At 46.3% G+C, this 22809-nt stretch overlaps 1 pseudogene; it reads right to left on the bottom strand.

Moving 5' to 3' along the window:
* LOC146871819 (ataxin-7-like protein 2) overlaps nucleotides 1-22809 on the bottom strand; it is a 150790-nt pseudogene that overhangs the window by 88276 nt on the left and 39705 nt on the right.

Below are 22809 nucleotides of genomic sequence, written 5' to 3'. Positions count from 1 at the left end.
GTTGGTTAAGCACTTATAATCACACACACAGTAAATACATCAATCCCCCCAGAAACGGACACCAGGCTTAGGTATGTGAAAATACGCTTCTTTATATAAAAATAGTTATCTCAATACGCAGACTTATCACAAGACTAGTAACGTTGTTTCTATGCCACCAGATTATAAAGCAGGCAAACGGTTCCTTAAGCGGATGCTTCTTTAGTCTTTTACCAATGTCACTTGGGGGATTCCAGTCTTGACTTACTTCAGGCCTACCGCGGCTCACGCATGTGTCGTGGGCGCACCTGCGCCGTGCACAGCTCCCCCCGGCGGCTCCGGGGCAGCGGGAGGTGAGACGGGCATGCGGTGCGGTGAGGAGTTACGGGGAAATAAGGCGGTGCGGGCCCCGAGCCCGATACTGGAACTCCTTTAGCAACGTTGTGTGGAGAGTCGGCATGGGTCGATGCGACGCTCAGCTTTGGGAAGTGTTCTTGGGTCCTCAATCAGCGGGTGTGGGCAGGTAGGCAGGCGCGGCCAGCGACCCTTAGCACAGCGGTGCAGGGGGGGTCTCCACAGCGGGGGCGGCGCGGCCTGAGGGGTTCCGAGGATAGCGAAGCGGGGGCACAGGGCACGGTCAGTGCGGCTGGTGACCCGGCGAGGATCACGATCGTCGGACGGATTCCGGCAGGAGGGGTGACAGCGCTTTCAGCGCACTCCAGTGGCAGGCGGTGACAGGGGCGCAGGCAACCTAGCCCGGGGACAGAGAGCGGCTCCGGACGGAGCGGGGCTCTCACGGGGTTAAGGCAGGCAAGTTCCTGAGTGTCACGGCCCTAGGAGGGGGCGATGAGGGGCGCAGTCTCTTTCCAGCGGGATGCACACACGGCTCGAATTGGAGGACGAGCAAAAGCACAGAGAACCCACTGGTCCTGGGGTTCAGTTCAGGGGGCAAGCTCAGATCAAGCCCTTGGAGAATGTTCAAGCACAAAGCAGCAAAGTCTTTTCAGCAAGTCTTTTCCTCTCCTTTCTCAGCAAGGCAAGCAGCAGGCCAGTCCTTCCAGCGTCTTCTTCTCCTCCTAGTCGGGCAGAGGTTCTTTGTAGTAAACAGGATTCTGATTTGCAAGGAGCAGGGCTCCTACTTTTATACCACATTTCTTTTGTTCTTTCAGGCCAGGGGGGCCTTCGCATAACCGTTCTCAGTCCTGAGCACTTTGTTGGGGGTACTCTGATTTCTGCTTTCAATGTGAGGGGCAGGCACATCAGCCGCTCCACAGGAGGTGGAGCCGGCGCCGGCATTCAGGGGACAAGTACCTTCAGGAGCACCTTGTGGACAGCGCTTCGCCCGTCCTGGGCCAGGTGCAGGCTGAGTCATCAGTCGCTCCCCAGGGGGCGGAGCCAGCATTGTGGCGGTGGAACACTGCCCTATTCAGAGTCCAAGGGGCACCCCCACCTCCCACCAAGCTGTTCTCCTGCCATTCGCTACCTGTCATCCCCCCAGCCCTGTCACTCACATAGCCCAGACCGTCAGATACACGCACAGCAGAGGCGGCTGAAATGATTAAGCGAGTAAATACTGACTTTCTACAAGTCGTATTTACAAACCCAGGATAGTAAAATAAACTTGGCTACAAGAAGTATTTTATCATTCCGAGTTCAGGCATACGAAACATATCTCTCTACCATGTTCCCTGAGCCTGCTGGGATTATAAGGTGTAATAATTCCAGCAGCTCATCTGGCCTAATGGGAACAGGTAGCCTTGCAATAGTGAACCACGAATATGGTGGTAATTCACTCCTAGGACAGGCCACACAACCAGGGCTTGTCCTACCTTACACCTACAACGCACCCTGCCCGCGGGCCTACCATAGGGGTGACTAACATGAGGCTAAGGGAAGGTTCTGGAGGCTGGCAAGTGTGGGCACTTGCCCAGCCGGCGGGACAGTACGGGACTGCACGCGGGGTCTGCCGTGGCAGACCCAGGACACATTTTACACGGCCGCTGTTGTGGGTGGCGCAACCAGCGCTGCAGCCCACTAGCGGCATTGGCATTCACAGGCCCTGGCACTCCGGGTGCACTTTACTGGGGACTGACAGGGAATCCAATAAACCAATCATGTATATCAATTATGAACACTTTATCTAGGGAGCACTTGTGCTGCGGTCACGGATTAGCCGTGGCACGGCGCCCTGAGCGGACAACACCAGCAAAACAATCGAGGCGCACCATCAAAAAGTGGAAGGGAAACTCACGCCAAGGTGCCAGGTCTAACAATTGGCATACAAATAAAACATGGTGACCAGTACGGGGTTGTTTGCTCTCCCCCACGCCACAGTGACACTCAGGAGTGACACCCTCAGTAATGACACCCAGTAGTGATACATCCAGGAGTGATAACCTCAGGAGAGACACACAGGACTGACAATCTTAAGAGTGACACGCCCAGGAGTGACACACTCTGGAGTGTAAGTACAAGGGCCCCTGTCCCTGCAGGCTGGACTCATTAAGATGTGGCCTAACGGTTAGATCATATGACCTCGAAGCTGGGTAACCAGGTTCGAGTCTCTGCGGCTCAACCTCTTGTGATTCTGGGCAAATCACTTCATCTCCCCTGGCCTAACAAAACATGGATGTGCCCGTCTGCAACAGCTGGTGCTCGTGTAAAGCGCCATGATCCCTCCAGGTTGAGTTTGAGCTATATAAAACTGCAAGACAAAAAACACGGCTCTGCAGATCTTACATGCCCTCACACGTGCACTCACTGTCACGTGGCTCAGAGGTACCCTCGCTCCCAGAAGATTCACGCACTTCCTGCTGGTTGGCGAAGAGTGAGACACAAGCTCTCACGTGCCACAGTCGGGGTATAGCGCCCACCAAGCGCATCTCGGGTTTAAACAAGCATCGTCATACAAATAGAACACGGTGACCAGTACGGGGTTGTTTGCTCTCCCCCACTCCCCAGTGACAATCAGGAGTGAGACCCACAGTAATGACACACCCAGTAGTGATACATACAGGAGTGATAACCTCAGGAGACACACACAGGACTGACAAACTTAAGAGTGACACGCCCAGGAGTGACACACTCTGGAGTGTAAGTATAGGGGCCCCTGTCCCTGCAAGTTGTACTCATTAAGATGTGGCCTAATGGTTAGAGCATATGACCTCGAAGCTGGGTAACCAGGTTTGAGTCTCTTCGGCTCAACCTCTTGTGATTCTGGGCAAATCACTTCATCTCCCCACGCCTAACAAAACATGGATGTGCCAGTCTGGAACAGCTGGTGCTCCTGTAAAGCGCCCCCGATACCTCCAGGTTGAATTCGAGCTATATAAAACTGCGAGACAAAAAACACGGCTCTGCAGATCTTACATGCCCGGAAATTGCTTGTACTCTCTCCACGCAAGGAAGCTAGAGATGTTTAGGAACGACTGCTGTGGCACAAAATGCCATGAAGGTGCTTGTGTGTGACATAGAAGGACTCTCTGCAGATAAATCACGGATTACAGTGACATAGCGCGTGACAGTAAGAAAATAACAAGCGCTCGCTATGACGTTTTCGTCGCCTTTTTCTGCCGTCCCACTTGGACGGCCTCGCCTGCTAAAAGGTTTCTTGTCTTTATGGGGCCATGTGTTTGGCCCCATAAAGAAGATAAGAAACCTTTTACGCAAGCAGGAAGTCAGACGAGCCAGTCCAACTGGGACGGCTCTAAAAGAGAAAAGTGTACGTCACTGGAAGCTCTTTTCCAATGGCTGGCCACCGTTTAGCATACACGGTGACGCCAGCCAATGGAAAAGAGGAGCGGGGCTTAAAACCCGTTAGTGAAAGCTATCCAAAAACATAAAATCTCGCCAGCGAGACTGCGCATGTCTGCGCAGCCTACGCTAGCCGAGACCTTAAAAAGTATATTATTGACGGAATTTCGAACAACCGCCAGGTTGTGGGATTGAATAACTACTGTTTTACCTACTCTATCCTGATGGTAGAAATAATGAGTGGGAGAAACTCTTGGAACGTGCAGAGAACTAGGCACAGAATGAGCAGGTAAGCCGTCTGTCGGGTGGTTGAAATGCAACTGAAGGTAAGGTGTAAAAGGACACTGCCTGGGTGAACATGGATGCAGTGTTAGGGAAATGAAGCATCGCAAAAATGGGGGGGAAACTTACTTCCACATGTGAGATGTGAGGTGTCTCTCAAGCATGGAGCTGAGCGCAGAGCAGAAGCGATCCAGTCGTCTATTAAAAAGATAACACCCAGGGCTCACTGTACGGCTCCCAAAGGTACAGACCTGTGAGGAAGAGCAAGAGACACAATGTGAATAATGCATTGTGTGTGCTCAAAGATGAAGGACACATACCTTACTTGGCAAGGCACACGAGCAAACAGAAACTATACCAACACATACACACAAAAGAAAATGTACCACAAAACACTCACCGCCACCTATACCACAGAAAGCACACATACCTCGTCAACCCATCATGAACACATACTTACCTACTGTCATTCCGATTTTTAAAAAAAACACCCCGCCAAGTAGTTACAAACATGAGTAAACTTAACATTACAGACCGTATCAACATTTGCAAATGAACGGCCGTCCAATCATTAGTCGCACGTGCTAGCCACTACACTTAGGCTGCATGAACGCATCAAACATTCACCCTATCACATGCATACATCTTTTTATCTGCATATGCACCACAAATGTATCCTAGTCCAAAATATTGCCTACTTACATAAAAGATTATTTCCAAATAAGAGTGCACCTAATTCCACTTTACATCTCTTCCTAAGTAAGGCTTGGAATCTACACCATTCAAAGGCATGCTGCTAACATTAAGGGGTGCAGGCATGCACAAAACACACCTCACCCTTCCGAATGCCAGTTGATACACAATGCACATTCTCCAATGAAATAAAATTCAGGGGCCATAATAACTCATCTACCTTATGAAAAAACCTTCTGCAGTGAAAAGGCAATACATAAATATGTTGCTTTCTGTTTACAATGAATCTTTGAGCTAAACAATTAAAGTAGATGATTCAGTATACTATTTGAATATAAAATAGTATCAGGCCTTGTAATAAAAAGACTTCTTATGATGCGAAATAATACTAACCAGCAATAGCATGAGGTAAACGACGAATATACCTCTGGGTGGACACAAAATCCAGTCTAGGTATATTTACAGAATTGGTAACAGTGCACAGTCAAGCCAGAACCAAAAAGAGTACACCAAGATGCAGTAGCACACCTTCCTTTCTTCACTCACATAGCTCATCTGCGGTTCCTAAATAGCCATATCCAATGCAACCGTCCACCTCCTTGCCGATGCAGTGTGCCGCCATGCTGCTTCATGCAAATTCTTCCACAGCCCGACGCAGTTTACCTCCCAAATGTCTCAACTTAGTACCAGTCTTCCCCTAATCACCTTGCCAGAACCATTCACGCACATACACGTAGCAATCCTTCTCTTATTCTGCCACACCTCCTTATACAAAAAACACCAAAACTCGTCTATGCAGGGCCACATGCTCTCCAACAGCCTCCCATTACTCTTGCAGACTTTTCTGCATGCAGTTTTTTTTTTCTCCCAGAAATATTAACCTGCTCCAACACGCTGTCCTTCTACTCTCTATACTGAAAGTGCTCCTCGGCCTATGTTGTCAATATGTCCCATTTTTTAGTTCGATAGGGGTTCCGGAAAGTCTTAAGGACAGCTAAATGATGTAACAATGGCATTCCTCTGAAACCCCATCTTGACGGACATTACACCTGTAAGATAAATGCCACTAGAAAGCATTTAAGGAATTAAGAACACCTGTGACAAACTTACTGCCTGAGGCCGAGGCTGGTGAGCCCCATAGTGGCAGTCCGGCCTTTCCAAATCAACTGGCTTTTCTTCCTCGCTCTCCTCACTTGACAGATGACTGCTGCTTCTGGCCATGGAGAAGGGATAATAGAGGCCTGACTCTGCATTGCCAGGGGGTGGAGGTACATCCTCAGTGTCGCTCTCGTAGGAAAGCCTTGATCTAGAAACAACAACTACTAGTAAGGAGATATGAAACAAACTTGCCTTTTCAGGCAAACTCTCACCCAACCCACGAGACACAAAAGTCCCACTCCAGCCCCCAACGCCATCCATTGCTAGCTCATGTCAGTTCTATGAAAGCACACTAGGCCTTTTGCCTCTCTGGCAACAACAACAACAAGCAATGATAATGCGAAAAGCTCTGGCTCTACAAGAATGTTGTATGGCTATGAAAATAATTACAAGCAAATATCAAAGGAATCAATATGTATTTGTGTGGAAACAAAGAACTGTAGAATGACATTCGTTTAGGTTAAAGAAATCAGATGTACTGTCAAGCCAGACCTAAAAATCCATCTGAGTTAATGGCTGCCCTCTTCCCATCTGCGCTCCTGCTAGAGAAAAACTAACAAATTATCTTGTTATCGAAGACACTTTAATAGCGTTACAATGTTGTGTGTTCCCCTGAAAGTTCAAGCTCTGGCAGCTGGATAAATAAACAAAATGATCACAGCTATATGGGACAATCACTTTTTTGTGGAAGCAGACAACTTCTGCCCAATCAAAACATGCACTCCTGATCCCCAACATTTCTGTTGGGGAATTTCAAGGGTCAAAGCCCCTCTCTAGTAATGCTCTCATAATTGTCTGGCGACAGCTACCACTGTCAAGCCAGACCATGAAAAGGGAAGTGCATTATTTGTGGCACAGTTTCGAAATACTAGGACTCTAGGCATCACCACAGATATTTTAGTAAGCACCTGGACAATTCCCAATTTGTGTACATCAGTTACTGGTCAGGCTTTCCTTTCCACTCCCCCAATTCATCATCCTTCAGTTTCATGGGCACAATTCACTAGCCATAGCACATTTCACTAAACTGACCGCTCCTTTACCTTCACCTACATAAACGGATACCAAAAACACCACCTTTTGGGCCCCCAAAAACAAATTATCTTAATCTGTTTTATGAGAATCATTTAAAAAAAAATCCTTATCAAGCAGTCGCATGGAAAGTGGGCAAGGTATGAGTGTGTTTGGGGGTGGGCGAAGAAGGTAGTATTAGGGAGAGAAGAGTTAAGGGTATGTGTCTCTTTCCACATGCAGGGACTGAGCTGGAAGCAAAAGAGATCACCCTAAAGTAAACCAGATTATGCTCCACGAGTCTGTCCTTGGGCCCATTAGCTATGGTATACCTTTGTGAATGTAGGACTACTGTTAGATCCCCTGGAACCTCAAGATTTGTGAGGACACAAGGAGACATATATATAACAAGCATTGGCAAAGCCAACAGGTCTTGCATATGCAAGAGCTATTGGCTTTGCCAGTGTGTTTTAGCCATGTTGTACACCAGTGTGGCTGCAGTTCAGCATAAATAAAAGTTAGTGGCGCAAAGGAGAGTGGCGTGCAGTGTCACAGTGGAATGCTGAAGAGAGGTGTTGACCAGCATAGTGTGTTGTGTATTTGAGTGGCATGGAGTGGAGTCCCATAGAGTGGCGTACACTGGAGTGGCATTGAGTGGACTGGTGTAGAGTGCATTGGTGTAGAGTGTTGCAAAGTATAGTTAAGTGGAGTGCAGTGGCATAGAATTCAGCGGCGTACAATGCAGTGTTGAAGATTAGAGAGGTGCATAGTAGAGAGGCAGAGTGCTTAGGTGTAGAGTACAGTGACATAGAGTGCAGTGATGTAGAGAAGCAGAGAATGCAGCAGAGTAGAGTGGTGTAGACTTCAATGGTGCAGAGTGCAGTGTTGAACAGTAGAGTGTTGTACAGTGTAGTGGTGTTGAGTGCTTTGGCCTAGAGTAGAGTGGTGTAGAGAGCAGTGGTGTGAAGTACAGTGGTGCAGAGCAGAGTACAGTGACATTGAGTGCAGTTAAGTAGAGTGAAGATGCGTAGTGTTCATTAGTGTAGAGTGGTGTGGAGAAGAGTGAAACGGCATAAAGTGAAGTTGAATTAGGGTAGAGTGCACTGGATTAGAGTGGCGTAGAATGCAATGGGGTAGAATAAAGTGGTGTAGAGTGCAGTGGCATAGAGTACATTATAGTGGATTGGCGTAGAGTGCAGGTGCGTAGGGTTGAGCAGAGGGCATTGGTGTAGAGTGTATAGGTTTATAGTGCAGTGGCTTAGAATGCAGTGTTGTGGAGTAGAGTGGAGCTGAGTAGAGTGGAGCTGTGTGGAGTGGAGCGGCACAGACTACATTGGCAAAGAGTAGAGAGGTGTAGAGTGCAGTGGCGTAGAGTGGTGAAGAGTAGAGTGGAGTGGAGTTTGCATGGTGTGGTAGCACACTGCCATGACAGACAACACATTTTCAATTGAAACGACCATTACATTTGCACAGACATACAGTCTTACTAATAAAACTACACAGCACACAATCGATAAAGTGTAGAAAAGGTAGCACCTAGTGTATTGATTTGATCAAATTGAAGTATTTGTTTCCAACACACTTCCGAAATAACAAAAAAGTGCTTTATTTGTTCTTGGATAGATTTTGAAATACGTGCACTATTCGTTTAAATGTTATTGTGCTATAGAAAAAAAAACCTTTCCTATCCCTAGTATCCAGCAAGATTGTCAAATAAATCCTCTCACTTTGACGTCAGAGAAATAAAAGTTAACACCAAGCTCCCTCGGAAGACAGAGCCGGACATTTTAACGCAATCTTTGAATGCGCAGCAAATTTGACAAGATAAGAAAAATATTTACAGGCCTGTTTAAAGAAAGGAGCAATTGTGGAAGAATACATGGAGAGGTAGCGTGAAACGGATTTGCTCCTCATAAGACATGAACTCGCGTTGGGCAGCCCAAAACAAATAAAGCCATCAAATAGAAAGCCAGAAAATGGGAGTTACAAACCACAAAGCCAATGGTAAGCAACAGGTGGAATGCATTCCCAGAGAATCTTTCTGAATGTCCCCAAGATGTCTTTAGTAAACCACTCTGGTAGACTTCAACCCATTAAGGTACTAAGAAATGGGTGATGAGGGTGGGTGTGTGGGGGGGGGGGGGTTAATGGCTCGATTGCTGCTACACATGGGGCCTTTGGAGGGTTTATGAAAATGGACAGATTAGGGTTTTAGTTGAGATTTATGAAGAGGTATTGTAGGTAGCACATGCACTGGTCACTACCTATCCTGCAGGTATGACCTCTGCACTAGGCAGTTCTAAAGGTCTTGCACGTGTTGGCTGCAGCATACATGCAGATAAAAGTATCGGGAACAAGCTGCAGCATTAGAACTGTAGACAAGATTTAAGTGTTCAGCTCATTTCTAAATTGTACTTATTTGTACATAGAACAGGCTTCTGATTACTTTGTGCTTGAAAGGGATATTGGAGAGACCGTAATCTCCCTATTAACACCCATCACTTACTTTCTTATTTCAAGAGTATTAGAATGCCAAACATTATTTGTAGTAAGAAAGCGCAGTGTGTATGACTGTAGATTCACATGCTCTGCATACTCATGTCATATAATATTAGGTCCAGAATTCAGAAAGTTTTTTTGTTCCACAGAGGTTTTCGATTCACAAAATTTGTTATGTCCTGCACCTGGACAAAGACAGACCTCAAATTGGTTTCTGCTCAGTGGGAAAGGTCAGTGGAGTGCAACATCAAAGACAAACATAGCATGAACTGAAGAACCTAATGAAATGGAAAACATCTGATCATCACTGGCTTCTGAGGAGCAGGGTAGCACATATGAATCTACAGCACTAAACGTAGCAGACAGATGGGTGCAAGTAGCATGTATGACTTTAGATACACATCCTCTGCATAGACTATAAACCTGCATTTCCAAGTTGTGGGTAGTGAGTAGATGAGGCAGATGTTTAAACAAGGTTCTTAATATAAATTTAGGACTCTGTTTTTCCGTTTTTACTGATTTTTACAGATAAATACAGACAGAAAACATTCTGTTTCCTGTCAGTATTTAATTTTAAAAGCGGAAAAAATATAGATAATTTGGCTTCTTTTGAGTGACTCTCCATGCAGAGAATAAGGACTTTCGGGCCAATAGCTGTACATATTGGCAGCATGGGAGTTACAAAGCTCAATATAATTTGCTTAAAATACTGTATTCCTCAATATGTATTGGTTCTGATATGCTAATTTATTAATGTGGGTTTATTCTTTTATTATTTTTGGCTGTGTAATGTGCTAAAGCCCGACAGGCATCAATATGAGTGCACTTGTATCTGTTAAATAAATGTGGAAATATACGAGTTATCACATCATCTTGTTCACAAAACAAAAAAAATATGGATTAATACCAATAAAATGACCCAAAAATAAATATGGATAAATACAGACGGAAATGTTAAAAAAATAAATAACATAAAACCGGGAGCCTTAAATATAATCTAGCAAAGTAAAGTCTACTGACAGTCTTGAAAGTCCACGAACTAGTGCTCAGTAAACGTGTGGTGCTGGCCAAGTGTCAGCTTTCCAGATGTCGGACCTTAGAAAACCATACTGCCATTCTTTTATGTATGGAATTCACTTTTGGGGGCACAGGCTGTGCGCTTATCTTTTGCATAGCAGGCTCAATAGCTTTTAGCAATCCACCTACCAATGCCAGCGTAAACTTTGGGTGTCCCATGTGAGGCTTAGCAAAGGCCACAAGCAGTTGCTTTGTTTTGCGTAGACTTGGTAGTGTCAGCTCAGCAGGAGTACCCTTTTGACATCTAATGTCAGTCAGTCAGAATTCTTTACTTCAGTCTAAATTATACCATAAAAAGACAAATACATCACACATCCTAAAACATAATCAAAACTTCGAGAATAATATACAATCAGTCAATTCACACATTTGCAGCTGATAATCTAATGTGTATAATATCCTCTCCATGAGTATGAGGAAAAAACAGCAGTTTAATAGCAAGGCTGAAGTGAATAGGAGAGACCAACTTTGGTAGGAATATGGGGTTAGTTCTAAGGACTACCCTATTCTTATGGACTTCGATAAAGGGTTCCTCTATAGTCAATCCCAGTAACACATACAATCGAAATGAAGTGATGGCCACTAAAAAGGCCACCTTCCAGGACAAGAACATTATGTAACAGGAGTGTTTCAAGAGGCAGACCCTTAATGTGTGAAAGAACTACATTCAAGTTCCAAACTGGCCTTTCTCAGAGGTGACACTCGCGAGGCCCTTCATGAAGGAATTTTAAAGAGGCTGAATGCTCTCTGTTTTGCATGTATGCTGTTACGGCAGCTAAATGTAAAAGGATGATGTGTAGGTAAACTCTGCTTTCTGCAAAAGTAGGAGGTAGCAGATAATGTCTTGCAGATACTTTAAGGGGAGGGTGGTCTATGTGCTCGTTGAGGCAGTAGGGGAGAAATAGTTTTTACATGGCTCCGTAACAGGCGTTTGTGATGGATTTATGTGCCTTGCACAGGATTTAATCCGGAAGTTTGAGGCACCCAAACTCTAAAGCCTCAAGTGCCAGATCACTAGACTGAGTTACCTATTGTCTAGGTGCCTGGGCTGACCTTGATACGGAGATAGAAGATCAGCCCAAGTAGCAACTGTGGACTCTGTTTTGCCTCGAACAAGCTTAAAGAACGCTTCAAGTGCTAGATGGATAGCCCAGAGCAGTACGTAGCTGACATGACATCCCCGTTATTTGGACTTCCAGACACCCTCAACAGTCATGTTATTGAGGTGCACTCCCCACCCCATAAAAGAGATATTTATATTAATGGACCCATGGGTGAGAGATAAAAAAAAAGCCTGGAGAGCAACTGGCTGTTGCTATTCCACCATAGGAGAGTGCTCCAAGTTCTGGGTTGAGAAAATGGGGCTCAACAAAAAGGCCCGATTCTGACTAACACACAGAAAACATTTATATTCTTAGTTCACTGGGTATCAAGTACACCTCCTGGGTAAGGCTATGCTTATATTATTTCAGTTATACCCCCCATGTGTGTACATTTATTTCAAATAAAACATTCAACCACAAACATGTCCCAATACTCCTAAGGATTAAGGATGATACTGGCACACTAAATGTGAAAAAATGTGAGGTGGGTCAGAAAGTGCCTCATGTAAGTAACCACCACAGAGCTACTGGTAGGTACTCACCAGTGTGCTCACTTTGTCATCATTGGCACTTTCATGACAAAAAAATTAAAAGTGACCTAACTCAAATAAATGTGAGAATGAGAAAGGTGTAACAAAAAATTGTGCTAACTGCCATCTCTACCTCGTAATGTGTAACAACGAGTCGCCTGAACTCCCCATTAAAATAGGTTGTGAACACCCATCATATGTATTTATTATTTGTCTGGTGTTCACACCTAGTTAAAAAGAAGGCAGGTTTAGACCATTTTAAGCTGAACAGCCGACATGTTTCTTTGCCTTACGGTTTTGCAGCAATTTCATCAGGGCACGGGGATACATCTCCGCCTCAATAATACTGGACCGGGTGGTTGCCAGGTGGACGCCTACCAGCAACTCACCAGGGAGGGCCTTCCCCTCATATAACTTTAAACAGCATAAAGACGCCTACACTGCCGGGACCGCGCATACACGCTTCGCTACTCGAGTAGGTAGTAGTTGATACCCAGTGAACACGGTGTGTTGGGACACGTTTGTGGTTTAATGTTTCATTTGAAATAAATGTAAACACGTGGAGGGTATGACTGAAATACTACAAGCATAGCCTTACCCAGGAGGTGTAGTTGATACCCAGTGAACTAAAAATATAAAAGTTTTCTGTGTGTTAGTCGCTATCAGGCCTTTTTGGTAAGTAACTGTGTGAGTGGAGGGCGGCCTGGTTTCATATCCCTCTGATGCTCCTTGTTTAAGAGGTGAGAAAATGGGACTGTTGCAGTGCCCTCGCACCCCACACTTTTTGACTGGTTTTTGATGCAGCATGGACTGTAGAGTACTGGGTACCTGCTGTCCAGGTTCCCAGTCCCAGAGTTTTTTCCCTAAAAACATGTCAAATTAGTAGTTCTGCCCCCGTAAGTCCCTAGTAACTGGCACCCTCGGTAGCAAGGGCCTGAATGTGGAAGAGGGTCCCCTGGGACCGCCTCGCTAGGGCCATGCCACTGGCCCTGCAGCTGGCATGTCCCTGTGAGGTGAAATAATGACCAAGTCGACATGTCATGCCAGCCAGCAGTGCCTAAGATATGGGTAAGTCACCTGTCTAGCAGGCCTTACCCGTCCTGAGGCAGGGTGCACTATATCCCAAGTGTGGACACATCTGCATGAGCAGATATGCCCCATACAGTATTAGGGTCTATTCCCTAGTATTGTGACTGCCAGGAAAGCCATAGAGTACATGGGCTGGGAACTTGGCAACTCTAGTTTCACAACACCATGATGGCTTCACTGAACCCAGGAGTATTTGGAGCCAAACAGCTCCTTGTCATAAATCCACACGGATGCCAGTGTGAGATTTATTAAAACATGTACTCAGAGGGCACCTCAGAGGTGCCCCCTGAAAACCAACCAACTCTGGTGTGGGCACTGACTGGCTTTATGCAAAAACAACAGTTGATGGACAGAATGCAGAACAATGTCATACATTCACCCCAGTACAGAGATCTGGGCCTAAATCCATCGTTTTTTTGCTCACCATGCCATTCCAGTTTGAACCCAGCCATATGCAAATCATTCTTGACCCTGTGCCTCATGGGAACAGTCCAGCCTGAACTGCCAAGCCAGGTCCTCCCTGGACTGGAAACAAGCATCCAAGGACCGGTTTCGGGGTTTCACCCCTCTTCAGCCAGGATAGCTTGATTCCTGTGGCATGGAGAGTACGGGACCCACGTCTGGGCATACCCTTCCCACTCGGGGTGACAAATGCAAAAAACAGTTGATGGACAGAATGCAGAACAATGTCACACATTCACCCCAGTACAGAGATCTGGGCCTAAATCCATCGTTTTTTTGCTCACCATGCCATTCCAGTTTGAACCCAGCCATATGCAGCCTGCCACACACAGACATGTTTCTGGAACCCTGAGTGGAGAGCCTCTGCTCTCTGGGGCCAGAAACAATGCACAGCCTAAGCAGTGGTGTCAAATCACCTTCCCCAGGATGGGCCAATGCTCGAAAGGGAAGCTTCAAAGGCCTGCCGCCGTTGTAAATACAACCCCCGGCCACTGCTGCTAGCAGCAGATGGCAGTCCCAGGTTCACAATCCCCACTTTGAACGGGAAAACTAGCGGGAATAGTCAGAAAGACTAGGAGGTATGCCCACCTTTGCCAACTCCACCCCTCTGGGGGAGGAGGCGAAGTTAGGCACACTTTTCAGTCCCCTCCACCTTGAAGATGAGGGGACCCCCCCAATCAGGGCTAGGTCTATGCCCCCTCCCACAAGAGGGAGGCGCAAACGTGTGTGTACCCACTTCAGGTAAGCTGCCCATTGGCCCTACCTACTCCTCCCCTAAAACGTCCCCTAGATTTAGTACTTGGGAGGCTTCCCCAGACCTAGAAACCAGATATGCGACGACCCAACAAGAAAGAAGACACCCTACAACAGAAGCCAAAAGACTACAACTGCCTTGCCCCAGCCCTACTGGCCTGTCTCCTGCTTTGACGCCTCTGCGATTTGTCTTGCAAGAGCGACCTCTGAGACCCTGGGAGACTGCTGCTTTCGAAAAAGACTACAATCTCTCATGGACAGAGGGCCTGTCCAGAAGAAACCGAGTACAAAGACTGCAGATCCAGGCGGATCCGCGGCCCCTGCCCCCAGCCAGAGTCTGAGTGGATCACCTGTGCATTGAAGTCTCCCTGGAGATCCCGACATGTCCAGCGTTGCAGGACCGCTCTTGCTCTCCACGAGGGCGTCTGCAGTGTGAATCTAGAGGTTACCCCCCGACCACGACCGGCTCCAGTAAGAAGACACTCCTGTACCCGAAATCCCTGCACCTTGGTGAGCTGAACCGATGGTGCCCCTACGATCACCTTCATCACAACTTACCTCTGTTGTTGTTGGTCTTCCTCTTGCATGCTGTGGTTCCACGCCTGCAGCCTCTTTACAGACCAGAAGATCCTCATTGAAAAGCATTGGGTGCCCAATGTTGAGTTTGCACCCAGCATCCGGACACCCCTGTACCACTGGCTGTGTATGTATGGTGCTGCTTTGTGGTGCCCCCCGTGCTTGTGCTAACCCCCAAAGCTTGGCCCCTGCAACCGATTTACTTACCTGCAAGCAGTGTGGCTCCAGGCACCCCCTGTCTCCATTGGAAAGGTTTGGGTCGAACTCAAATTTTGATCTCTGAACCCAGCTGCCCCTGTGCCGCTGGGTGGGCAGTTTTGAAACTTACTTGACCTCTGACCCTGGCTGACTTTTGGCGACGGAGATTGTAAGTTAAATAATTATCTGTATAACGGTAATATTGTTTTACCCATAAGATAACATTGGACTGTGTAAAACACTTTCCAAGTGTCGATTTTTCAAAGTGAAAAGTATTTTTAATTCAAAGGTTACTTACCTGATTACGAAGACCTTGGTCTGGATCTCCTCCTTGAGTTGTGTGTCCATTATGGATCACTGTTGTGCAATAAATGTCTTAAACTCCTCTGTGTTAGGCTGAAGGCTGAAGGCCCACACTATCACTAATAGAGCACTTTGGGTTTTACATTGAGCCCTGTACACTTTTGGGGACTGCCTGGACTCTGTGCACGGTATTACCACATAGTGATAATGTTATATACAGAGCCAGCTTCCTACATCTGCCCTTTAACAACATGAGATCCTCCCAATGACACTCCATCCCATGGCAATTTAGCTATAGACATAGGTGCAGTCTGTCGTGTGGCACTGTTATGATACATGAAGCCATCATCTCCAACAGACTCATTACCATTCTTACAGTAAGAGGAAGTTCTAACTAAAAAAGGAAGCAGCAGCTTTTGAAATACCCCTCTCTTGGTTGAGGTATGTCTTCCCCATGACAAAATGTAAGCTTGGCACTAGGTAAGGCTGGATCTGCTGCTGCTGAAGGAGGGATTTTTGACATTCACAGCAAAGACACCACTGTCAGACTGTGTTACACATTTCACTCTGCTACTGCATAGAAAGAGGTCAGTGTTGTCTCTCCACAGATGCACCACCACAACAGTCAAACACCTTGCGAACACCCTTTGTGACTCCACAGAGCAGAACTTTGAACTAGTAGTTCTGTCCACTTACCACAAAGTACAGGTGTTGGTGGTGGGCTGGATGTATGGGCATCTTTTAAGTTGTTATTGAAAGTGGTCATAAGGAAGGATGATTTAACAACCTGAGGTCTAAGGTAAGGGACCAGCCGCTGTTGGGGATGAAGAAGTAGGAGTACACTCGTTTGTAGCTCTGGTATGGGGCACCCTTCCTAGCACACCAGTGGGGGCACCTGTGGCGAGTATCACCTGCACCTCCTCCTTAAACTGCTGGAGATGGTCACAGCTGATGACATGACACCAAGGTAAAATATTTGGTGGCGCAGTGTGCACTCTAGGTAGTACCTCAGTGGAATCATAAAGACCACTCATTTCTTGGAGGTGCTTCTCTCACGGGGGATGAAAAACTTGATTTTTCAACCCTACAGGTGTTGTGTAGTCAGGGGAATGGAGGAAGAGGCACCCCAAATGAAGCTGCCTCTCCCATACCCTCTGCATCCACCTCGCCCAAATGGCTTAGAGGACTGTGTCCGGGAAGGACTGCTGCTGATGTTTGTAGCCATGTCTCTGGTTATATTGTGTTTTGGCAGCTCCTCTAGTCTTCTGCATATGAGAAGCAGACCTGGGTGCTAAGGTCTGAAGGGCACCCATTGATTTGGTGGTTTCCGTGTACTTGTTAAGCTTCCCTAACATCTGATTAACGTGTGGGTCAAAACGATGCTACTCATCGAAGGGCACATAAGTGTTGTTGCACTTCTGGCCAAAAGTTAGAAATTCAAAACCAAGCTTGACTTGAGAAAATGATACTAGCGTTACTCTCCTGAGAGGCAGTGTCTGTAGCATCCAACAGGAACCAAACATCTGTCTTGGAAATTACCTTGCCTGTGGCTACCAGTTCCTGTCTCCTTTTCCTGTGGGCCTCAGGGAGACGGTTAATGAGCTCCTTCATTTCCTTCCAATGGTAGTGGTCAAATTAGAAAAACAAGGCAACTGAGTTGGCGATGCACGATTGTAGCGGTCGCCTGAGCCATAGGAGTTCCAGCTGCATCAATCCGCTTGCCCTTCCATTTTGGGGGGGGGGGGGGAGGGGGGGAAGAGGGCATCTCCTGTCTGTTGCCTGTGCTGAGGCATGCTTCCTCACTGTGTGAACAATGAGGGAGTCAGGTGGACCTTGCCCACATGTCTACCAGATCAAGGGCTGGCTTGAAAAACATCTCCACCCATGGAGTAATCACTGAGCCCAGGCTCTTTAAAGTTTTCAGTGGCAGTTTTCAACAAACCCCAAAGCCTTAAGCATAGTGACATACAACACTGACATCGCTTTTAGAGAGTGTTTCTATGAGGAAGTCATCCTCCTCCTGGACAATCTTAATAGGTAGGCAATAGTATCATCTAGATGGGAAGCCTTAGCAGAGTAAGGGTCTAGGTGTGGGTCATCAGGAAGGGAATATGGAGAGTGAGGTTGGGAGGGTGTGCAAGGGCATAGCAGGGGTGGAGAAGGACTCTTAGAGGCAGGGAGGAGTGATAAATGTCAGGATAGATGGCTCAAAAGAGAGCTCTTCCTCGCATACAAAAAGTTTCCTTTTCTTGGGCACCCAGAAAAGTGTGTGGGGTTGCTCGTGTGAAGGGGAACAGGTGAGGATCTTCCCCGTGGAGGAGTGGATGTAGACCCTCTTCAAGCGGTTTTCATGTGGCAGACCCGGACCCAAAGGTCTATGCCTCTTGAGATTGAGCTCAGGAGTCAATGCCCCACTGCCTCAGTAGCAGTGATCTGCCTCTGGACACTTTCACGGGGGAATGGGAGTAGGATGGGCTTGCTGACCTGGCTGGGATTAATCCTCTTGCGCCTAAGAATGAATAGGAGCCTTGGTGTGATCCTGAGGATTTCAGGACTGGCCACGCTAATTCCCCATACTCAAATTCTGAGGCCTCAGAGGACAACACCTCCCCATCAGGGTTCTGCCCCCACATGAGCAGCGGAAAGGCCCGATAGGGCCTGCTTTTTCTCCAGCTGAAGATGTTCTCCTGCTCAAAGAGGTCCTGGCTTTTGGGTGACTGTTGGCACTGCACCTTGTTATGCACCCAGGGCCTCTCTCTTCCGTACCAAAGGGTCTTCTTGCACTGTAATGCCTTATTGCACTGGAGCTCTTGTAGTGGTTGAGGGGCAAGAACAGGCTGCAGGTAAGCAGAGGTGGTTAATGAGCAGGGGTACCTAATATTGCACCTAGGGCAGAACTGGAAAGATATGTGTTCCATAACACGACACCCAGCCACTCTCTGAAATACCACATGATGATATTTGATGCCCCTTCAATTTAGGTCGTAGGTGTGGGTCTCGAGTTGCGGTCCTCAGCAGCGGTTGTCAATAAGAAGTCCTTGCACCTTGCACCAGAAATGTCAGCAAATGTTTCTTGGTCACTGGAGCTGAAGTTCCATTGTCTGGTCCCAAAGTTCCCGCCGAAAGAATCATCAGTCCTGGAGCGGGCACTAATGCCCAAACCCCAATGCAGAAAAAAACAATCCAAAGTGGAGTCTTTGACAGCAGCAATCTATTAATCTGTAACAGACTAGTAACATCAAAACAACCCTGATGGAAATGAGTCACGCTAAGACAGCCCCATCTGCCTGCCTTCTCTAACCAACTAAAGTGAGAGGACAGAAAAGCCTGCTGAGCACAGTTTTACTTTCCACAAGAGTCTCAATGTTGTTTTAGCTAGAACTACATATCACAGACAACAATTAAACTCAGGGTATAAACCAACTGCCTGCCATGTCTTCCCTAAAGTTATTTGTTCCCCTTTAGCGCGACTATTTCAATGTTGGGTCTGCGTGAAAAATGCCCTCCTTGTACTTTGTGTGGCAACATTTTAACAGCAATAAATAGACTTACTGATTTTTAATCTTAAAAATAGCTTTGAAGAAATTAGTTTTAACTTCATGAGCTGCAATTCTACCATAAGTTTGTTAGAAAGTGATAGAATTCATATTTTAAACAAACTCTTTGTACCTCTTTGCAACTGACAATCAAATGAAATGTAATCATTCCTCTGAAGTGACATGGACCAACCAGAATTTTATTTTTTCCCCAGTATTTTCATAAATTATCCAGTGAAAAATGCTATACCAAAAGAGACTAACATAATTCAATCCCAGACCAACACTACTACTTAAGTGTCCCAAAGGCTGGAAAACACCCAAGCTTCCTTTGAAAGACAAAACGTAAGAGACCCCTGTAACAAAGTGAATACCTTTGATCACCTCATGAGCAGCATCTTGGAAGAAGCTTGTTCATTACAAAATATAGTCAATATGAGAGGTGTTGCTATATCAGTTGAGAAAATCCTCTAACGTCATAGATGGTACCAACCAAGAGCAACAATTTTGTAAATACTGCTTCTGAGCCAGACAAGCCAAGCCAAACCCCATAAGAACCTCCCAGAAAGCTCCTAAATAAATCTTAGTAATTAATGCCTTAATCAAGCCACAGGGTGTGAACAAACACTCAGGCCATCACAAGAATTGGTGGATTAAGTTTAAATTGGTTTTCTGAAAAAATGTTTTAAAAAAAAGAAAAAAGAACTTCATTAAGTCAACATGGTCTTGTGAATCCCCTAGTAAAGGAAACCCTCTATAGACTTCACTAAGCTTTCACATTATATAATCCTATTTTGTTACTACCATATATTTTCAAGTTATCAGGAAAGGCTGCAAATGTATTATTTGTGTAAAACAACATCCTACTTTACCATTTGGAAGTAGGGTTTAGACCAGGCGGGGGAACAAAAATTGCAGTTGTATGCAGCAGCCGATTTTCGGTTGAGGAAGACAGCCAAGTAGTCGTATATTATTGGACCTCGGACGACTCCAACCTTTTATAATGATTATCATTAAAATCCACTAGGAGATAAGTTATTTCATGGCTTTCATCTATTTTGTCAGGTGATTCAACTGCTTTTTTAAGCGGTTGCCCCCAATGTTCCATAATCTCTCAGTTTGGGTTTTACCTGTATTTATGTCCGCTAGTAACTGTGCTGCAGAAGATATATGTCAGAACATACTTCAATACAGATTATGCCCAGTACATATTGAGGTTACACATCAACTTGGGTGCCTTCAGCTCAGTTCTACCTTGCACACTGAAAACCACATTAATGGATGAAAGAAAACTTCTTAAAGATGAAGCCTTAAAAACCTGAAATACTACCCATCTGCAATAAATATAGCAGATGAGATACCACATTATGGTTAATGCCTAAAACCTGTTATAGCAGCTTGTAGCTCACAAATCATCCTTGACTCTTATCTTTGCTTTCATGCCCAAATTATGGCTGTCACTAAATCATGTTTTTCACATCAAAACTCAGGACAGTGTCTTTTTTTCTTTGCTTTCATTTTCACATAGGGTCACAGTAGTTAATGCTTCCAATAAAGACTGTATTATAGCAACTCAACTTACAGATCTTGCCTAAAAAAGCACAGCCACTTACAAATACTACAGAATGCTAGACTGCCGTTCAAATGTAGAAAACTTGACAACATACCCATCTACTTAAGAGATCTCAAATCGATAACAATTAGGAAAATAAATCAGTTTAAATATGCATCCCTGATCCACAAAGCTCTATATGGACCCAGCCCCAAATTATTTGCTGATAAGTTTTTAAAATATCCACACGTGTAATGTTTGATCCTCTGGCAACTGGAATAATGGGAAGCGGTGTGGCTGACTCCAGAATCTGGGGGATCACGGTTCGATCCCCAGCGCCTGATTAGCCCAGCACCATGTGACTCTGGGCAATAGCTTGCTTAATCTTCCTGACGGCCCCCAGCGCCTAGAGACCCTTACGGGTGATTGTTCGCACTTTACAAGTGTGGATTATTATTATTACAGTGAAGAGAGTTAAACTAGTAAATTTGTAAGAATGTCTCTTGCAGATACTTGCAGGTGGGTATAACTTGCGTAATTACCTAAGAATCCGCGAGATTCTGTTTTAAATTACGCAAAAAGTCTGCATTTAAATGCCCCCATGTATCCAAATTGGACGTGAGGATCCATTTTGCGCTAAGAAATAGTGCTAAATTCAAACACAACAAGTATAACGAGCAGCTGCTTGGGCTCGCAAAATGTGCTCTTGGTGCAGGATTCGTCCCCAACTTACTAACAGCATTTAATGCTATGTTCTAAGCTTAGAATGCACCCTGGTGTCCAAAATGGGTGTGAGAATGCGGTCTGTGCTAAGAAGTAGAGCTAAATACAGCAGAACACTAATAGCGACCACAATTAGCCGCTGGCACTTGCTAAATGTGCAGGAGTAATCGTGAAATTTTCACTAATTTTGCATCAAAACGCGATGCGGATTCACCACAATTACTGCGGTATAATTGAAATTCTACCCAGGCCTTCTTATAAGCGGCACAAATTCATAAAGGTCCTTAAAACCTTGCTCTTTATTCACTAAACCTGAATTTTCCACCTTTTTCTGTATGGTGTTGAACAATACCTATAGTTTTAAAATAAAACAATATATATTTAGAAATGAGGGACTCTGGTTGGCGCAGGCAAGTACCAGCGACAAGCAGGGACCCTTTACTTCTAGTCAGGGAGAAGGATGACTCCTTAGAATAACCCCTGCTCACCGTCTAGGTGCGTGGCGCGAGCAGTCAAGGCTAAACTTCAGGGCGTACACGGTTAAGCACTTGCAATTATACACACAGTAAACCCCTTGCATGCACCACAAACGGACACCAAGCAGGTTGTATACAAAAAAAAGGCTTTTATATAGTTTTAGCGGATTTAGTACAAGGCCCAGTAACGGTGAAACATTGGGGCCACGATCTCTATGAATACGGAGAGTTCCTTGATACGGAAAGTCTTCTTATGCGGGCAACAAAGGCAACTGTGGGCCTTAGCGCACTTCGCGCTGGGGCGGCAACCGGGAGGCACGCATCAGACGGCAGGGAAAACAGAACGTTGCGGACCCTGGATCCGATGCGAGCTCGCAGTCGAGTTCGTAAGTACATTACCTTTGTTTCTTTTCGTGAAGGCGGTTGCGGGACACTCAGCGGCTCTTTAAGAAGGGCGAGGCGGCGTACGGGGCTTCCACGCTTCACGAGGGGGGTCTGGTCCTTCAGGCTCACAGCAAGAGCGGGGTGTCACAGGTTGGCAAGTGAGCAAAGCAGGGCAGCCGGGCACGCTTTCTACGTCCGGGCCGTCCGAGGCTTGAAGATGCTCATGACGCCGATTCCAGCGGGAAGGGTGAAGGTGCGCAGCGAGCCTCCGGCGAGCGAGGTGACGGGGGTAGCCCAGCACGGCGTAGGGAGAGCGGCTCAGATCGAGCGAGGCTCTTCCCAAGGCAGGGGCAGCTAAGCAGTCCGGTCACGGCTCAAGGAGGGACTGGGGGGCACGAGAGTCACGGCTCCGGCGAGGGAAGGAACATCACAGTCCAGCGGTAGGCGAGTGAAGGTCAGGATGAGCCCAATGGTCCTGGGGCTCAGTTCAGGGTGCAAGCTCGCTTCCAAGCCCTTGAAGATCGTTTTGAAAGCACAAGTTTCTTGAAAATAAAAATAAAGCAAAGTCTCTAGTAAAAGGTTCTTCTTCTCTCCTTTGGCAGCAAGGTCACCACTGCAGGCCAGTCCCCCAGGATAGGGACAGTCTTCCTCCTTACAGCTTTCCTGGTGCCT

This window comes from Triturus cristatus, chromosome 1_1, assembly GCF_964204655.1.
Source record: "Triturus cristatus chromosome 1_1, aTriCri1.1, whole genome shotgun sequence".
Classification (NCBI taxonomy): domain Eukaryota; kingdom Metazoa; phylum Chordata; class Amphibia; order Caudata; family Salamandridae; genus Triturus; species Triturus cristatus.
The sequence above is the reverse complement of the archived record's forward strand: the minus strand, read 5'-3'. Positions and strand labels throughout refer to the sequence as shown.